This window comes from Euprymna scolopes, chromosome 22 (assembly GCF_053919585.1).
Source record: "Euprymna scolopes isolate OS-2025 chromosome 22, ASM5391958v1, whole genome shotgun sequence".
Taxonomy (NCBI): domain Eukaryota; kingdom Metazoa; phylum Mollusca; class Cephalopoda; order Sepiida; family Sepiolidae; genus Euprymna; species Euprymna scolopes.
The window spans coordinates 68,712,753-68,733,236 of NC_136503.1; the positions used below are offsets into that span (position 1 = coordinate 68,712,753).

At 34.7% G+C, this 20,484-nt stretch overlaps 1 protein-coding gene and 1 pseudogene across 3 annotated transcripts in view; one reads left to right on the top strand and one right to left on the bottom strand.

The window, feature by feature from the left end:
* Positions 1–20,484, top strand: part of LOC145243459 (uncharacterized) — a 542,590-nt gene that overhangs the window by 90,996 nt on the left and 431,110 nt on the right. The window lies entirely within an intron of this gene.
* LOC145244176 (U2 spliceosomal RNA) lies at positions 4,294–4,430 on the bottom strand (annotated as a pseudogene).

Sequence of the window (20,484 nt, forward strand, 5' to 3'; positions counted from 1 at the left end):
TCCGTATACCTCGGTCTTTCTCTTGGCTATCTCCGTATACCTCGGTCTTTCTCTTGGCTATCTCCGTATACCTCGGTCTTTCTCTTGGCTATCTCCGTATACCTCGGTCTTTCTCTTGGCTATCTCCGTATACCTCGGTCTTTCTCTTGGCTATCTCCGTATACCTCGGTCTTTCTCTTGGCTATCTCCGTATACCTCGGTCTTTCTCTTGGCTATCTCCGTTACCTCGGTCTTTCTCTTGGCTATCTCCGTATACCTCGGTCTTTCTCTTGGCTATCTCTGTATACCTCGGTCTTTCTCTTGGCTATCTCCGTATACCTCGGTCTTTCTCTTGGCTATCTCCGTATACCTCGGTCTTTCTCTTGGCTATCTCCGTATACCTCGGTCTTTCTCTTGGCTATCTCCGTATACCTCGGTCTTTCTCTTGGCTATCTCCGTATACCTCGGTCTTTCTCTTGGCTATCTCCGTATACCTCGGTCTTTCTCTTGGCTATCTCCGTATACCTCGGTCTTTCTCTTGGCTATCTCCGTATACCTCGGTCTTTCTCTTGGCTATCTCCGTATACCTCGGTCTTTCTCTTGGCTATCTCCGTATACCTCGGTCTTTCTCTTGGCTATCTCCGTATACCTCGGTCTTTCTCTTGGCTATCTCCGTATACCTCGGTCTTTCTCTTGGCTATCTCCGTATACCTCGGTCTTTCTCTTGGCTATCTCCGTATACCTCGGTCTTTCTCTTGGCTATCTCCGTATACCTCGGTCTTTCTCTTGGCTATCTCCGTATACCTCGGTCTTTCTCTTGGCTATCTCCGTATACCTCGGTCTTTCTCTTGGCTATCTCCGTATACCTCGGTCTTTCTCTTGGCTATCTCCGTATACCTCGGTCTTTCTCTTGGCTATCTCCGTATACCTCGGTCTTTCTCTTGGCTATCTCCGTATACCTCGGTCTTTCTCTTGGCTATCTCCGTATACCTCGGTCTTTCTCTTGGCTATCTCCGTATACCTCGGTCTTTCTCTTGGCTATCTCCGTATACCTCGGTCTTTCTCTTGGCTATCTCCGTATACCTCGGTCTTTCTCTTGGCTATCTCCGTATACCTCGGTCTTTCTCTTGGCTATCTCCGTATACCTCGGTCTTTCTCTTGGCTATCTCCGTATACCTCGGTCTTTCTCTTGGCTATCTCCGTATACCTCGGTCTTTCTCTTGGCTATCTCCGTATACCTCCGCCTCTATCGGAATTTCTCTTTCGTCCTCTATTTATACGATTTCGTTTTATCTAATACAAAACTCGAGCAAAAATGCTAGTTTTTGGTATGTGTGTTTTTTAAGATAGATCTTGTATGTGTCTTTTCTTAAGATGGTACTAGCTTAGGTGTTAGCCGAAGGCTATAAACTGGTTATATGTAACAACTTCTTACGAGGAGTTTTGCGATAGTTGCTTATATCACTATGCATTCAGAAACCATATTAACATTAGTTATTAAATAATTAGATTTCACTTCGAACAAAGGTTGTGTGGTAATATCGTGGGGTCTGCATTCGCGTCAAACGTCCGTATAATGGAAATACATTTAATCACACAACAGATGAAAGATACCACTGTGGAATTTCTATGCGTCCAACTGTCAAAATTATGCGATTGAAAAACGCTATTTCATTTCTCTCTTCATGTTCATCCTTCTGGTTCTTATTCTGCTCCCCCCCCTCTCCAAATCCTGTTAATCCCATATATGCCGAAAGTTTTCTTTGGAGAACCAAAATGCCGATCCTAAGCCTGTTTTCCAGCGATAAAACATTAGACTTCACTTATTTCCTCTGGATTAATTCCAACAATTTGACAGGTTTTCGTCTTTTACTTTCACTCGTTGTTTGCCTATTTTTGTTATTCGATTTCATCTTCTACTTTCTATTTTTCTTTGTTTTCTTTCGTTCTTATTAATTTTGTATTGGGAAAGGCACCTCCATTCCTTTTCAGAGAATACGAATTTAATGCAACTGTTCTGTAAATCAATGGAATTTCTTCAAAACATAAGCAAGTCGTGACACTATACATCCGCGTCACACCGTAAAGATAGACTAAACGCTTATCTTGGCCTATATTCTACATCTATAATATGAATCTCACCTGTCTGTCTATATGTATGTATGTTTTTATGTCTGCGTAAAACTTTCGACAGAGGCGAAGGATTTTCACGTGATTGCTATCGTTTTGAAGCTCTACCTTTCGGACGACAAATATCGAAAAATTCGCTAAAAACATTAATTCCTTCGCCCTCAACGAGGCACTTTTCTACAGGGAAGGGTTACTTTTTTCTCCAATATTTTCGAAAGTCATCCCTTCTGTTCGATTGACTAGCCTTAATTTAAACCTACGTCACTTCCGGTTTGGCGATGGGCGCAACAGCAAAGATATCACATTGGGGGTTGGGGGTCACGTTCTTTGCCTCCTACGCGATACAGGTTCAAGCCTGCCTGCCTGTCTACTTTTTTTTTTTTTTTTTTTTTTTTGCTCAGCACACACCTCCAAACACCCGGCCAACGCCGGGCACCCAGGCTAGTATTCTATAAAAGTTATTCAATTAAAAGTTAATAATGCAAAAACCAACGAATCTGATTAGGCTGAAATTCTTCCTAATGGTATCAAATTTAGAGAAATTGGAAGATAAAATTCCAGTAAAATTTAAGCACAGTCCTTATCTCTATCTCACCTATTATATAAAAATAATCTTTTTCTATTGTGTCTGTGTCTGTTAGTTTGTTCCCTATGAAATCCTAAACAGCTGGCCCGATTTCTTTTTATTTCACACGAAGGTACTTTATATGCCTTGCAGTGTTCTTAGATAGGTTTTGTATCGGAATGTTTTCGATACATTCCTATAATCGAAATAATCCTATGAAAGAAGTAACTGGCGATTTCTACCAAAAGTAACACCTTATACAGACTAACATTACAAGTGCATTTAAAGAAGTTTTATTACTGCACAAGCCGAAAGGCTTAACATAAAATCAACAGTAAGTTCTATAAATGTTTCTGTTTAAAGAAAAATTGCAGCAGGACACTTGATTCTTTTTTTCATTTTAAACTTAAATTCAAACCATTATATATAAAAAAAAATAATTAGTATTAAAATCAACAGTAGGTTCTCAACAGTGCAATGTAGACTACAAGGTAGTTTGACCCTAATTACTGCGAGAGGCATGCGAAGCTTTCTCTTAGTGCACCGCCATGGGTTCCATACTAAGGTAAACAAACAATTGATTTGATTGAAAGAATGAGCGATTTCACCGATTTCGGTTGTAATAAAAATATGGGAGTGTGAAACCATACTCATCATTCAATCACGGGCAAGTTCTGTCACCTTGCTAGTATCATAAGGTTTAGAACTTCATTGTATATAATATGGACCATGTAGTGAGTCTCTACGACGAACAGAACTGAAACTATCGCCAAAATTATGACGTTCATCTTTTTTGTGACATTGATACTTGGGCCTATATAAACAAAATTTTAGTCACAAACGAGGTTCGATATTTTGATAAACTTTGATCTTTGATCGAGTGATGTGAACGCATAAACCTAGTGACGAACCAATGAACTTGAAAAAAAGTATCCTGCTTGTTGAGGGTAATACATTTGTTTCCTTCTATCAAAGTAACTGCCTCTTTACAACAATCTATTTTTATACTAATTTTATATTGATAACTAATTTAATAACACAAATAATATAAAGAAATGTACGTTAGTTATGGGATTGAGTTATATTTGAAATGTAATTTTCTTTCGTTATAATGAGCCCTAATTTGTAATTCATTGACAAGTCGCACATCTCTCTGCCTCTGTATTTCTTTCGCTCTTTTTCACGATATGATGACCTTAATATCACCTTTTTTTGTTACCGTAGGCGTCTAATTTATCTAACGTCTTTCGTTAGAAACAACAAAGACTATATAAATACGTCGTATTATATTTTATATAAGAATAATAAAAAATATTACTTCTAAATACTAGAATAACAAGGCCGATAGCCATTAGTCGCGTGCTCTCGTGTAATGAATGAATGCGTGAATGTAGAATTGACATGAAATTCTTAAAGATAAACTAAAATGACCGAAAAATGGGCTGAAACGACTTAAATAAATAAAAACTAAATGACTTAGAATGACTTTAATGAACTTAAGGATGAATTGAATGACCTTAAGAATGACTTGAATGCTTAAAAAATAACTGGAATCCTTCAAAACCAACTTGAATGATCTGGAGAATGACTTGAATGGCTTTGAGACTGACTGGTTGTAAAGTGGGTGATCATTTTACATTAAATTAATACAGTAAAGTGATCCCCCACTTTATATCACAAAGTTACAGACATAAGTACAGCATGTAGTAAGAACAGATATTACACTTTGATCTTGGCTAAAAGGCCAAGAAAAGTTTAAACAGCTAAGAACAGCATCTATTAACAACAGACCTTTGATCTTAACCAAAAAGGCCAAGCACAAAAGCGTTACGAATAGACTGACCGACCGATCGACGGACCGACGGAGTGACTTATAGAGTCGCTTGCACGCGACTAATAATAATAATAAGAAGAACAAAAACATATACAAATAAAGACATATGTTTTGTTTGCAATAAACGTGTGTGAATATAATCAGTCGATCAACAAAGATTAGACGATGCAATCATATATGGAAAAGCGGCAATCAAAGAATGAAGACTAGACTGCGCATCTAAAAATATGTAAAACTACTTTCATTTAGTGATCTTTCGTAATCGATCCTCGTACAAATGCATCAAGCACACGTTTGTCATAAAGATCATTGCGTATGGAATATCTAAGATACACATTGAAACTGTTTATGAAAATATTACACCTTATACACCCTGTAGAACTGACTGTCGTCATATGTGGTGAAGAAAAGGTGAGCGAAAAAAAAAAGGAATTTGTTGAAAATCTTTGACAGCATCTGTACAGAAATGACATAAGAGGAGGTCGTAAGCTATGGGCCCAATTCTAGTAACTCTAGAATGTCCTTTTCATCTGCCGGAAGAAGAGAAGGCGACGTCAACATCCTTCTATTTGGCCCTTATAGCAAGAACGCATTATATGAAGACTATTTGAAATGAGTGGTTGATGTGCTACGAAGAACAAAATGTAATGAAAATAGAATAGACAGACAAGGATCACATCTACACAATAATAATAATAATAATAATAATAATAATAATAATAATAATACACCACACAAAATTAATGAGGAGGGTCAAGGAGGATGGAATGACCCAGGTGAAAAATCACTAGCCAGATATCCGCTGGATGATTGCAATAGGACTGGGATCTTTGGGATACTTTTTTCCACCCAAATTCCAGTGAAAACCAATGGTCGCTACCAACGAGAAATCAATGGTAAGTTGTTAGGATAACGCAAATTCATCTCCAAATGTTAATTATTGAAAGGGGCATAGAGTACTGAAAATCTGAGTAGACTTGTTGTCGCTCCGACTCCAGAGAACACTACGACGAGTTCTCAAATCGAAATCTTTGATTATGGCTTGTGGGACAACTGTTAGTGAGTAAAAAAAAAAAAAATAATAATAATAATAATTATTATTATTATTATTAGTATTATTAGTTTCTGTCTGAATAAGAAAATTATGCTACTAGTTTTATTACTTATGCTATTCTTGTAATACTCAATTCAGTTTACTATTTCCGTCTAATGCACTATGTCCGTTTGCTTAATTCAGAGGGGGGTCCTGGATATGACCTTAAACTATATCCAGTGGTGAGGCCCCAGCTTGTGGGCTTTTGTGAGTGTGGAGCCACCTTTTAATTGCCATTGCTCTCAGATCCACTCTGACCCGGAGTGGTAGTACTTGTTAGGGTCCCAACTATGGGTTAAATAGAAACCGACGTGAAAACAACAAATATATTCTATTAAAAAAAAATTTCTTCAAAATCTTTGGATTCGGCATTAAATAACCTGAAAAGCGTTGATATGCCGTAAAACAAAAACAACCAACCAACTAATTCAGAGGGCACTGCTTTATTTATTCTATTGTCAAGATATTATACTCCCAGGCATGACCACCTGATCTTAGGGGGGTAGTGCTTATTCGTCAGTATACCATACCCATACGCATTTCTTTTTCCTCGGGGCGGGGGGCGGAGGATTATTTATTTGTCACTATAACATCTTTTGAGGTATTATTTTATCCTTTTTATAGGGTGTGGCTAATTTCTTTTTCTGTGATCACGATGCTATCTTCTCAATAATCGTTTTTTTTTAAGGTGGGGTCGGGGTATACTAGCAGGATTAGAATAGTTTTCCTAGTAACAATGATTCGTTAATTTGTAAATGTCCAAAACTCAATATACATAATTACATTGAAGTTTATACTTCGAAGAGCCAAACGTTTACGTAAAGGGAAAACAAAGAGAACTTTTTCAATCATCATCATCATAATAATCATCATCAACAACAACATGCTGAAAATTGAATGTAAAGTTATTTATTATTTTATGGTTTTCATCAGAAGATCCCCGTTGGTTTGACAGTGCTTTACAACTAGTGATAGCTGAGACAACTATAACCAAAGTAAAAATTGACATTGTAAACTTAGGCAAAAGAATATATAATTAAATGCAGCAATGAATTTTGCACGAGATAAGAATCTATTATATAAATTTGACCTGTCTGCTTAAATGTATGTATGTATGTTTGTGTGTCTGCCTAAAACTTTCGAGAAAGGCGACGGATTTTCACGAATTTGTTTGAAACTATGACCTTCGGTCGACAAATACCGAAAAATTGGCTAAAAAAAATTAATTGCTCCACCTTCAACTGCGCACTTTTTACAAGGAAGGGACGCTTTTTTTCGCCGATATTTTCGAAAGTCATCCCCTCTTTTCGATTGACTAACCTTAATTAAAACCTTCGTCACTTCCGGTTTCGCGATGGACGCAACGGCAAAGACGTCACGTTCTTTTTTTGGGAGGGTCACGTTCTTTTCCTCCGCTGTACGGTTTCAAGCCTGCCTGCTTGCCTACTGCCACTTTTCTTTTTTTTCTTTTTTTTTTTTTTTTTTTTTTTTTTTTTGCTCAACACACACCTCCGAACAGCCAGGCAACGCCGGACACCCAGGCTAATAATTAATAATCAGAAAAAGTTGATAGCTTTTGATGACTACACTCGCGGACCGTGGAGATGACGCAAATCTGGTGATGAACAAATATTAGTACTGGGTGTAACCAAAGAGACCATAACACTTAAAGGGGACATGCCGTTGCCGTTGGAGACTTCCATGTGAGAGGGAAGTCAGCGAGTGCGACTGGTTTAACCTTTTATTGAATTACAAAGGAATATTCCGAACGGATCTCGGGAGAGAATGGTCGGAACTGAGAAGAGATTTGGACACAGGAACTGTGAATAACTTGACCTTTTTCAAAGAGGAGAAACGCAAAGACTGACCTTTTCCAGACACCCAAAGAAGTACGAAATCGAATGAAGAATTCCAAATCTGGATAGAACTGTGTGCCGCTATAAAACATTGCGATGTCAAATTACATCTCGAATTATGAAGTAAAGAAATATTAACCATTTGAAATGTTCGAATGCAAAATGCTATTGATTGTATTCGAAAATTATTCGAAAACTATGTATCTACCACTAGAAAAGGTGTTTCATTTTAACACTCGACTACATTTCAAAATTATGTTTAACGGCATAATTTTTTTTTGTTTCTGAAAATTTTGAGATAAGGATTAATATTTTGGTTTATTTGTGATTATTCACTCTAGTGTGACACTCAAGATGAGAATAATTCAATAACACTAACTAGCGAGACCTTTGGAAATTCCACAGTGGCCTCTTTCATACGTAATATATTGATGTTGGCATTTTGTGTATGTTCGGCGTAAGTGGAGACGCTCTGATATTATTGTAACTCTTTTGTTAAACTGCAAAAGTATTCATCTAAGCTAGCAGGGATGTCCGGCGTAGCCAGGTCGTAAAATTACGCTTAAATATGATATTTTAATTCTTTCAGATTTCATATATATTATTATGTAGTTAATGTTCTATCGATTTTTTAAAATACATTATAAAGTTGTGATTTCAAAAATACAAAAAATATATCCATATGACTTTGGTGCATCAGTTTGAACCGAAACCGAAACTCAAACATGAATATATATATATATATATATATATATATATATATATATATATATATATATATATACATAGTGTGTGTGTATGACTACTTCATTTAATCACATATATTAATATACAAAGATATATTTACTTCAACAGTGCTAGTATAGTATTTACTTCACCAGTCGTCAATACATAGATAGTAAGTGCTAAATACATAGATACTAAGTTATTAAAATATATATATGGCAATTGAGCAACACAGTATATTCATCGTTTCATTCTCGTGAGAATTAGTCAGGCTTATACCATAAGTAATATAGACTTTTGTCATCAATTCACTATATTACTCTGTAATTACATTGAGCTTCTAAAATAAGGATTTGTATATGTTATAAGGAAATAAATTAGATTTCCACACACACACACACACACACGCACATATATATATATATATATATATATATATATATATATATATATATATATATATATATGTATATATATGCGTGTCTTTTCTCATCAGGAGAAAGAGAATAAAGCGACAGACCAAACTATTATATTGCTGTTTATCTAACTCGCCCACATATCACCCTCCTCCCCCCTCTCTCTCTCTTTCTCTCTCACTCACTCTCATTTCTATTGCATTAATCAGTTCTTAACCTTCCCATCGTTCCCACTTATTTCCCAATCATTTTCCGATTCATGACCCAGTTTCAATTAAAGATCAAAATTATAATCAAAATTGTCTTTTTTTTTTCCAAACACTCCACGGGAAATATCCGCGTTCGTCGTCAACGAAAGGTCATCCAAGTAATTATGCTTAAACTCAAAGGTCAAACCATTTCGGAGATTTAGTAATAAGTAAAATGTTTTCCATAAATTGATCGAGGTTTCAATTAGATCATTGTAATGGCGACCACATGCTTGCACAATGTGGCAGCCATTAGTGTCGACTGTCGAGGAGACCGATTTTATAAAGGAAAACGTGAAATTAAGTAGCTAGTTAAAATTTTATTAGTTCCTTTTATATAAATTCTTATCGAGTGTTCACTGTTCTATGTTTTTACTAATAAGAATTCTGGCCTGGAACAATAAATTCATTATTAAGTCAGACATTTTATAGAAACTTTTCTATATGTTTCTGAATTTTTAACATGATGATTAATAATTCGTGTTATTCGGATAACTGTTCTCATCCTAAGCGTTATTTGCTCGTTTTGTTCGATGTAACCTCCGACCTTCTTCAGGTGTATCTTGACGAAGCCGTTGCGTAGTATTTAAAGTGATTGGTAAAATATAGTTGTAAGTCACACGCTTCTGGGAGTTGCAAAGCCAATCCTCGGTCCAGGTGTTACACAATATACAATTGCGATTTACTTAGGATTTTACTCGATCATAGCTGACGGAACGAGAACATCATACCTCCGTTCGAAATTTCGCTCAGATTACTGAATTCGACAGAAACAATTTCTAGTTTTACAAAATATTTCATAGTTCGACAGGAAATTTTCAAATTCGACAAAAAATTTTCATGTTTCACGAGAAACATTTCATAGTTCGCAAGAAAAATTAACTAGCTCGCAGGAAAGATTTCATAGTTCGAAAGACATATTTCCTGGTTCGAGAGAAATATTTCATAGTTCAAGAGAAATATTTCATGGTTCAAGAGAAATATTTCATGGTTCAAGAGAAATATTTCATAGTTCAAGAGAAATATTTCATAGTTCAAGAGAAATATTTCATGGTTCAAAAGAAATATTTCATAGTTCAAGAGAAATATTTCATGGTTCAAGAGAAATATTTCATGGTTCAAGAGAAATATTTCATGGTTCGAGAGCTATATTTCATAGTTCAAGAGAAATATTTCATGGTTCAAGAGAAATATTTCATGGTTCAAGAGAAATATTTCATAGTTCAGGAGAAATATTTCATGGTTCAAGAGAAATATTTCATGGTTCAAGAGAAATATTTTATGGTTCGAAAGACATATTTCATAGTTCAAGAGAAATATTTCATAGTTCAAGAGAAATATTTCATAGTCTGCGAGAAATATTTCATAGTTCAAGAGAAATATTTCATAGTTCAAGAGAAATATTTCATAGTTCAAGAGAAATATTTCATGGTTCGAGAGAAATATTTCATGGTTCGAAAGACATATTTAAAAGTTCAAGAGAAATATTTCATAGTTCAAGAGAAATATTTCATAGTTCAAGAGAAATATTTCATGGTTCAAGAGAAATATTTCATGGTTCGAAGGACATATTTCATAGTTCAAGAGAAATATTTCATGGTTCAAGAGAAATATTTCATGGTTCAAGAGAAATATTTCATGGTTCAAGAGAAATATTTCATGGTTCGAAAGACATATTTCATGGTTCAAGAGAAATATTTCATAGTTCAAGAGAAATATTTCATAGTTCAAGAGAAATATTTCATAGTCTGCGAGAAATATTTCATAGTTCAAGAGAAATATTTCATGGTTCGAGAGAAATATTTCATGGTTCGAAAGACATATTTAATAGTTCAAGAGAAATATTTCATAGTCTTCGAGAAAGATTTCATGGTTCGCGAGAAAGATTTCATAGTTCGCGAGAAATATTTCATAGTTCGCGGGAAAGACTTCATAGTTCGTGAGAAAGATTTCATAGTTTGAGAGAACCATTCGATTGTTTGAGAGTAAAATTTCAGAGTTCGTCAAAATACATCTGAGGAAAGTCGGCGGTTTCATCGATTGAAAGTTTTTGTGAATAGTACTCAAGCTTAGAACAATAATCCGAATATCCGAAAATTATACGAAATGTTTACTTACTTTTTATCGTAAGCGAATACCGCATGCTAATTTGACCTAAAATATTTCAGTTATGAGGTGTCGTAGAAAGTGTATTTATTGTTAAAACGTCCTATCTTTTATTTATTCTTTTTTAAGTAGGAATGTTGCTCTCCGATGCCAAGACAGAATATACGTTTGCATATACATACCGGATTTCCCTGGTAGTTCCATTTTCTGTGTATTAAATTTTATACCAATGTGAATAAAGTATTGGCATGAACTTCCCCATAAGTAATTAAAAGCAGTTCATACCATTTGGAAATTAAAGTACTTTCATAGTGGTCCCAGAAAAAATACTAGCAAATGAACAAAATAATGAATCTGTTTAACAAAGTTCATAAGGGAAACATATTCGATTTTTTGCAAGTTACAAGAATTTTCATTAACTTTGAAGAACAAAAGAATCTCTTTACCTACTACAAAATATTCATACTCATTGACATTTAAAAATAAAGACCATACAACCCAATAATATTATAAACTAGCAGTTCAGCCCGGCTTTGCTCGGGTCCTATGTACTGTTCATAAATTTATGTGCATATATATATATATATGTCTTTGAAGGTTTTAACCTTTAAAACTATACAAAAAATATTTTATATCATTCGTTAGAAAACCATCTAGTCAGTCATTTAATCACCTGCAACCACTGCATCAACTCGCTCTCGAATTTACTATAGTACTAATAATTTATTTTTCAAAGGATCATCAGTTGTTTACCATTAAACACTGTTTCGGGATTTAAAAACAAAACAGTATATTACATCATGGCTCCCCAGCAGTGTTGATCAAACACCACCACCCTTAGTCTTAGGAAGAAGACATGTTACAAACATTTGATCCAATTTCCTATTCTTAATTGCAATTACTAACCTTTTCATACTATAAAAATGAATTTCTTACCTGTGTGATTCATCAATTTCCACATTTAAAATGAATATATTTTTTAATTTATCAGCTTTATATTTATAAGATATATATATATATATGTGTATGTATATATATATAAGATTTGGAGTAGTGTCCAGGTAACCTATATCTAATATTTCAAGTGTTTCGACTAGAAATTGGCAGAGGAGTTTGGAAGCGTCTGCAAAGGTCACCTCTTTCAACTTTGACCTCGTGGCGGCAAACTTTCGCCCGAAAACTATTTTAAAAGCTTGCTGCATGTCTGAATACCCTTTTAAGTAAAATTTCAAATGTTTCGACTCAGAATTGGCTAAATAGTTTGCTAGAGACCGCAAAGGTCAAATCTTAACTTGGCTGCCAAAGGGTCAAAATTATCAGCCAAAAGCCGATTAAAACGCTTTTTCTATGTCTAAATACATTTTATGTAAAATTTCAATTGGCTGAGTAATTTGGTAGAGACCGCAGATGTCAATTTTTTAAAACTTTGACACCAATATTGACCCCTTTATATTTATTGTTTTGGGCTCAAATTAAAAAGTTTGATCTATGTTCACGTAACCTACATCTAAAATTCCAAGTGTTTAGACCCAAAATTGGCGGAGGAGTTTGGTAGAGTTTTCAAAGGTCAAATCGTTAAACTTTGACCCCTTGACAGTCAAGTTTCTGGCTGAAAACCGATTAAATTTTTTCCTACATCTCCAGGCTCCTTTATGTCAAATCTCGAGTCTGTAGAGTGAAAATTGACTGGGTAGTTTGGTAGGGACTTGTACACACGCAGACAGTTTCATTTTTATATATAGATGAACTTACGATGAATAATCTTTCATGGTATTAAATAACCTAAAAGGATCGATGTGCTGTTAAAACCAACCAGCTCAGTGTTCGTATTATTTGGGGGATTCAGACTCATGTTCTCATCTTGAGTGTCATTTTCACAACATTTCGGTCGATGTAACCTCCGACCTTTTTCAGGAGTATCTTGTCGAACTCGGGAGTATGGACGGAATTTCGAACGGAACCCTTTATCTACTTCAGGGAGATAACATCCTTTCGTTCTGTAAGCCATGACTGGATAAAGGTCCTAAGTAATTCGCAATAGTATTTTCGATCGCCCACACTTAGCATTGAACCTGGAAATTTCAGGAGAATATCTCGTTTAGAATTGATTTTTCCAAGATCTCTAACGACTGCATCACGGGTTCTTGTGGAGGTTACATCGGCCGAAACGTTGTAGAAAATGACATTCAAGATGAGAAAAGTGGTCCGACGAATCCAAATAATTCGATTTCTATTGGGTGACCTCAATCAAGGTTTCAATAGAATCTATCCTTTACAGCCTAGTAAGTAAGATAAAGTCTGCCTCCTTTTCGATTATTTTGACCTTCCTGACTATTTTTCTAAAAGGTCAATATATGATTCTGGTTTGTCAGCTATTCGTCATCCCTCTGCCTGTCCTACAAATACTTTAATGGTGAATGCTCTGACGAACTACAAGCACTTGCACCTCCTCGGCGTGAGTACTCCCGATAAGCAAGTAAGTCCCACCCCTTTACAGTAGAGATCCCTAGGTGTAAGAAAGTCTTTTACTCCAATAGTTTCTTCCCCAGAACTACAAGACTTTGGACCTCCCGTCCGAGATTATGCTTTCCGAACTGTACTGATATGCAGAAGTTCAAGTGTAATGTGAACAAACATCTTGCAACTCATCTCCCTTCATAATGCCCCTGCAAATTATGTCCCCGATAGTAGCCTCCTACTTCAAAGTGGCACTGTGCCTGGTTTGGGGTGAAAATTGATTTTTTTTTAAATTATCATAGTAGCATGTTATTAAGGACTGTCTTGGCCTTCAGGACAGGATCATAGTGCAGTATCAGTTCTGTCTAACTCTGCCGATGTGGGAAGGCAAGTAAATAGGAATATGTTATTCCATTTTTTTTCTAAAAACAATTTGACTGTCAGAATTATTTTCATTATGGACGCCATCTTAAAACGGGAAGAGACGTGTAGCTATAATTGTCATTAAAGAATTATTTCACTATGCATTGTATTTAATATCAGTTTACTTGATATTAAATGGTGTATGGGAAGGTATCCTGGAATAATTTGAAATAAATATGAGAGAAGATAGCTCTTTTACACTGGAAAATAATCTAAATATATTAATATTTGAGTGGGAATGAAGTAGTTTAGATTGTATTTTTTGTCATTATACCGATTCTCCAGTGCATTACCGTCTATTTTTTGTGTGTGACGGAGTAATGTATCTGTTTATTCATATTTCTAATATACAAAGTAAAGTTAGGTTTTTTTTCTATATTTACAGGATTTTTTTATTTACAAAATCGATATTTGATTTTGATTCACCAGTTCTTTTGTGAATCGTTGTAGAATGTTCGTACGAATAAGAAAATGGCATTCCGTTTAATGCCTTCCACAAAATTCAACTGTTTCACGAATGTTATGTGTGAATCATTGACAAGACAGTTCTTTATGTACAAATTATGTAGGTTTGAAAACACTTTTAAAAAAAGGTGTAAAGCTGGTCCAATGGACATCGTACTTGGCTCACAGTCTTCGATTTCGGTTTCAGCTCGAGTGAATTTTTTGACTTGTGTAGTTCTTACAGTTATGATTTTTTTAAGCGCATGCACACAACTCTATCAAAGGTACAATCAGTTTGTCTCTATATGCCCATTTCTATCATGGAATTCGCTCTAGACAACGCTTGAAGCCACTTGATTAATGAGTTAGAAAAACGAAATATGATTATCGCAAAGACAGGAGATACCTAATGACCTTTATATTAAATAGTTCACAAAAAATTAACAGGAAGATAGTTCCATAAAACTGCGATTATTTGAATAAAGCTACGGGGATAGGAAGATATATTATAAATGCGTACAACAACAGCAAATGGATGAAGACCGGTAGACTAACGAGTTATAAACGAACTTGAAGAAATGGAAGAAGGAAATAAACGATAGCTCTGAAGGCGGCGTGCTGTAATATTACTGCTACATTGGCAGCACCAGGCCTGTGGAAGAGAATGAAAAGAAGAAAGAGTGGAGCTAACCAATTTATAGGTACGCCTCTGCACTTTACCAAAAACCCTCAAATGGGATAGGAATTCGTCAGCCTAAATATAACAAGATTGCTAAACGCGCAGATCAAACAGACGTATCTTAAGGGTGTCCGCTCTAGAAATATATGGCGTATGATTTGCCGTATAATGTTCGCAGAAAATGGGCGCCGAAATGCAACGATAAAAACGGGAAGAGGTAAAATACTGTGGGTGTTGAGAACCTGCAGCAGTCACTTTCTTGCAAGAAGCAATTTAAAATGAGCTGCACATACAGCAAAACATAGAGAAAAAAAAGAGAGAAATTAAAATTTTTGGAAATTTATTATTCTGTTCTATTTTTGTTGAAGACCTACGCGAAGGAAATGAGGCGAAAGCCGAGAAGATTGATTGAAATATGGAAATTTGATGGAAGATGATTAGAAAAGAAAAACGGCAATATTTATATATGTATGTATCTCTATCTATCTGCTATTATGTAAAAGTCACTTTGTGTGCGTGTGAGTGAGAGAGAGAGAGAGTTGCTTCCTCGTAGATTCCGAAACGGCTGAGCCTATATTTTGCAAATTTCACAAAAAGCTAATTTATGTTTGGCAGCGTTCTTAGATATGTGTTGTACATGAATTCATCTGATAGATATCGAAAATCCAAAAGAAAACGATCCTAAAAAGAGCTTTCTCTCTTAAAGATACAAAAGAATACTTTTTACAGTGGAATAGTTGACATTACACAGGTCAAGGGAGATAATAAAATCTCAGCAAATCATTTCTTAAAAGAAAACACATTTATTATAATCTGAAGATATAGCGTAGTGATGGAGCATTCGACTACAAATCGAAGGATTCACTGTTCAATCCCTGGATTTGCCTCACCATTTTATTTACTTATTTATTTATTTTATGAGTACAATTTACGATAAAAGAGGAGGTACCATTTAAAATCGCCGCAAACCATTTCTTCGCTTGCATATTTTAAGACTAAGCATTAAACAGAAGTGACTTTTCCAACAAACACAGACGTAATTTGATAGTTAACATTATCATTTTTATTTTTATTTTTTTTATTTCCATTTATTTTTTATTTATTTATTTATTTATTTATTTTTCGAATTAGTCCACTGGGAAAATTATTCCTCGTAATCCTCAAAAGAGGATCGGCTCTATAATACATAGGCATTCTTCATAAATTAAACTATCATGTTTAAGTGTATTGTACGTCCGGGCAACGCCGGACTACAAGTTAGTATATATATATATATATATATATATATATATATATATATATATATATATATATATATATATACTGTGTGTGTATTAAGAAAAAATTGTATCCAACACAAATGGTCATATACACATTTACGAATTCGCTTGTATTGTTATTTTGCCCTGTGATTTTGTTTTGGGTCAAATATGAAAGTTTTAACAGAAAATCAAATAAGAATAAAAACAAACACAATGGTCATTATCGTTAATGTACTTGCACAAAAAAAATCGGAAAGATTCCGTTTGATGAAATTGCTAAAAAGGGAGATAAACATTACGAAAGACTATTTTTTGATTAAAAAGAATTGTACTGTGGTGGCTGCGATGATTCTAGCTAAGAGTAGGAGAGATAAATAGAACTGACAAATAGAACTGTTTTGACTCTCCTTTTTTTATTTTTCCCACTTAGATACCACTGCTATTTAAAGACTCATCTTCTTGCTTCGGTTCTGAACAAAACGGAAAACAATGAGCAGTCTATTATTTAGAAAATAAATTCAATTGTCTGGGAACATAATAAAGATTAATAGGATATATTTTAAGTTTTAAGTAAGGTTTGGCCTCCATAGCTCCTTTAAGGAAGAGCACTTGTAGATTAAAGAGCATTTCTATTGTCTTCCACGATAAATCGAATATATAAAAGGCTATATGTCTGCCTGTCTCGATATTTTCAAACTCTATCTCCTCCGAAACTAAAAGTCGCAAGGGCCTCAAATGATTGGATTTTTATGGATCTTTAGTGGTTGAAATAGTCTTTAAAGGGTCCAAAAATGGTTAACATTAAAAAAAACATTTTTGTACAACTTCTACATTTATTTTAGTTTATTTTTTAATTTTTAATCAGTTTATATGCGTGTCACGTTGGTACAGTTTTGTTTTGGGTTTCGATTCTAGTTGATGGCATCCAAATAATTTTTTTTTTTATTGACATCACAACTCTATAATAATATATGCGAAATCTGGACACTAAAATACCATAATTAAGCGTATTTTACAACTAAACAAAGCCACCCCCTAGTGGTACATACATACAGACTTTGAGCGATGAATGTTAATTATGCGCATGTGCAAAAACAACAGCAGGAGTAATACCCTGCCAAAGTCAATTGCTTTGTGTTCAATTTTAAACCTATTTCGCAGCAATTTTTGCTGGCCAAAAACCAACCCGAAATTGTGCTACACGTCCAATTACCATGTATATAAAATTTCAACTCTGTAGACCAAATATTCAGAGAGCAGTTAGAGACTTTTCCCACACACACCGACACGATCATATATTTATAAATATGAAAAAAACAAACACAAAAAAAACAAAAAGGGCTCTCCTCTCGATTCCGACGTATGAGGTTCCACTATAACAACTAAGTTGTTCAGAAATTCACATAGATGATGTGCTAATAGTGGTGTAGCCTTTATGTAGAACCAACCACACTTATTGGTATCACTGCTAATCTTTGTCGGTGCAGATGCCTGCCACAAGAAATAGCGTACAGTAGACCGCAGGTTTTTACATCAGATTTTATCTTCTCCTAGATAGATGTCTAAACGAACACTGGGGGTACATCTTTCCCAGTGAATTAATTCGCCCCTAGATACCAACCTGGAAATTTGTACGTCTCGGCGCGGTACATATAGCGCCAAGCTTTTTCCCAAATGGTCACCTATTTAGTACTGGCCAACGTCATAGTTGTTTAAATTCGGTGATCTGACGAGAACCGGCATGTTAACGTGATTGTGCTATATATATATATATATAAGTGAACGTGTCTTTGAATCTGTCTGTGTCTCCGTGTGTGTACATTTCCCTACGCAATAACTCCGTTAATTTTCAGTCTACAGACTCGAAATTTGATATACATGGTACTGAGATTTTGGGAAAATCGATGTGATCGGTTTTCGGACAGAAATTTGAAGATTAAAGGGTCAAAGTTCAACGATTTGACCTTTGAGAACTCTACCAAACTCCTCCGACAATTTTCGGTCTAAACACTTGAAATTTTAGTTATAGTTTCCTTGGACATGGATTTAACTTAACTTGATTATAGTCCAAAACAATAAATGTGAAGGGGTCATAATAAGGGGTCAAAGTTAAAAAAATTGACCGCTTTTTTTTTTGCTCAACATATACCTCCAAATATCCAGGCAACGCCGGGCACCCATGCTAGTATATATATATAAAAGTGAATGTGTCTGTGTATATTTCCCTACGCAATAATTGTGTCAATTTTTAGTCTACAGACTCGAAATTTGATATACAGTGTATTGAGATTTAGGAAAATCTTTGTAATCCATTTTCGGTCAGAAATTTGGCTGTTAAGGGGTCAAAGTTCAACGATTTGACCTTTGAGAACTCTATTGAACTCCTCCGACAATTTTCGGTCTAAACACTTCAAATTTTAGATATAGGTTCCTTCGATATAGATCTAACTTAATAACTTAATTTGAGCCCGAAACAATAAATGTTAAGGGGTCATAATAGGGGTCAAAGTTAAAAAAATTGACTGCTTTTTTTTTTTTTTTTTTGCTCAACATACATCTCCAACAATCCGGGCAACGCCGGGCTGAAATGCTAGTATATATATATATATATATATATATATATATATATATATACTAGCATTTCATCCGGGCAACGCCGGGCTGAAATGCTAGTATATATATATATATATATATATATATATATATATATATATATATATATATATATAAACGAAGGCAGATTTAACACTGATTCGTCTATGAGAAGTCGGCTAACATGCATGCTAATAACATTATCATTGACATTCCTCGTATATAAACAGCACAATAATCAGAGATTGAATCAGAGCAGAGCTAAGGTCGATGTGGATATCACTTCCTTGGTGCGTAGGAGAGAGTAATTCACCGCTTGCATACTTTACACAGCGCCATACAATAAGAACGCAGAAAGACACGCCTTAAAAGAAATAACAGGATTAGCTATTGAATACCAAGAAACTTTTGATCTATATAAGAAGCAACAATAAATATGAAAGACTTGCCTCAGGATTGGAATGAAAATAATTTAAGACACGTAGCCATATTAAAGCGACAATAGCGCATTCATCTGCATCTACTATATTAATAAAGTTGCTTCCTTAATTTATTTAGACATAATAGGACTATAAATACAGGCGCCACATATAATTCCTGTAGTGTTTTAGTGCCAGTAACTGATACATGTTTCCAGAAATAAATAGTCGTTTTTTTTTTTTTCGTCCTTGTAATTTCCTACATAGATTCCGGTCAAGGTGCCTCTCCTAAACTCCGTTTTAAAAAAAACCCTAAAAATTTCATCATTCATTAGGAAATATATGTAGTTCGATCCACTTCTAGAAAAAATGCGAAAATTATTGATAACTGTTATCTTATCTTTCACCACTTATAAATCTCCCGGGTAAGTAATTATCGCTTCATCCGCATCGATTTTCATTTTTCAAGTAATTTGGTTGGCTGTTGAGTATTATTTTTTTGCAAGCCGGTTTATATTTGCCAAATGCAAAAATCAAACCGGGCATATTCCCTCAAAAAAAAAAAAAAAAAAAAAACAGAACGTCAAAATTTAATACGATACGTTTAATTAACTAATATTTAAAGTAGGAGCAATGAATACCCGATACAACGCAAAAGGTTAATTTATTTTTATTACACGAAACAAAAAAGCAATAAGAACGTGTAATTCTAATATATTTGTGTATGATAAATACAAATCTCGTATCAAAGTCATATATAATTGCGCATTCACTAGGTAATTACATAAATGTCATATCTAAGGTTAAAAAAATATCCAACACAAACAAAAAATAGTCTTAGTTTTTAGTAATATGGCCTTTACTCGCCATAACAGCTTCTAAATGTTTGGGATACTTCCTTACAAGATTGTTTCAAATGTTATCTGGAATCTAACCCCGCTCTTTTTGGAAAATTCGTTTAAATTTTGTCAGATTCCTCGGATGGCTCTTTTGTACCATCAACTTCAACTCTCGCCACAGATTTTCAATTGGGTTGAGGTCAGGCGATTGACTTGGCCATCCTAATACCTTTATTTCCTAATCCCGAAACCATGCAGTAATTGCCTTAGCTATGTTTTTGAGATCGTTGTTCTGGTGGAATATCACATCATTAGGCCAATTCCAAACCATCTGCAGACTTCGAGAGATTATTGTCAAGTATAACCCATTACATTTCAGAATTATCTCTAGAAGTCTGCAGATGGGTTGGAATTGG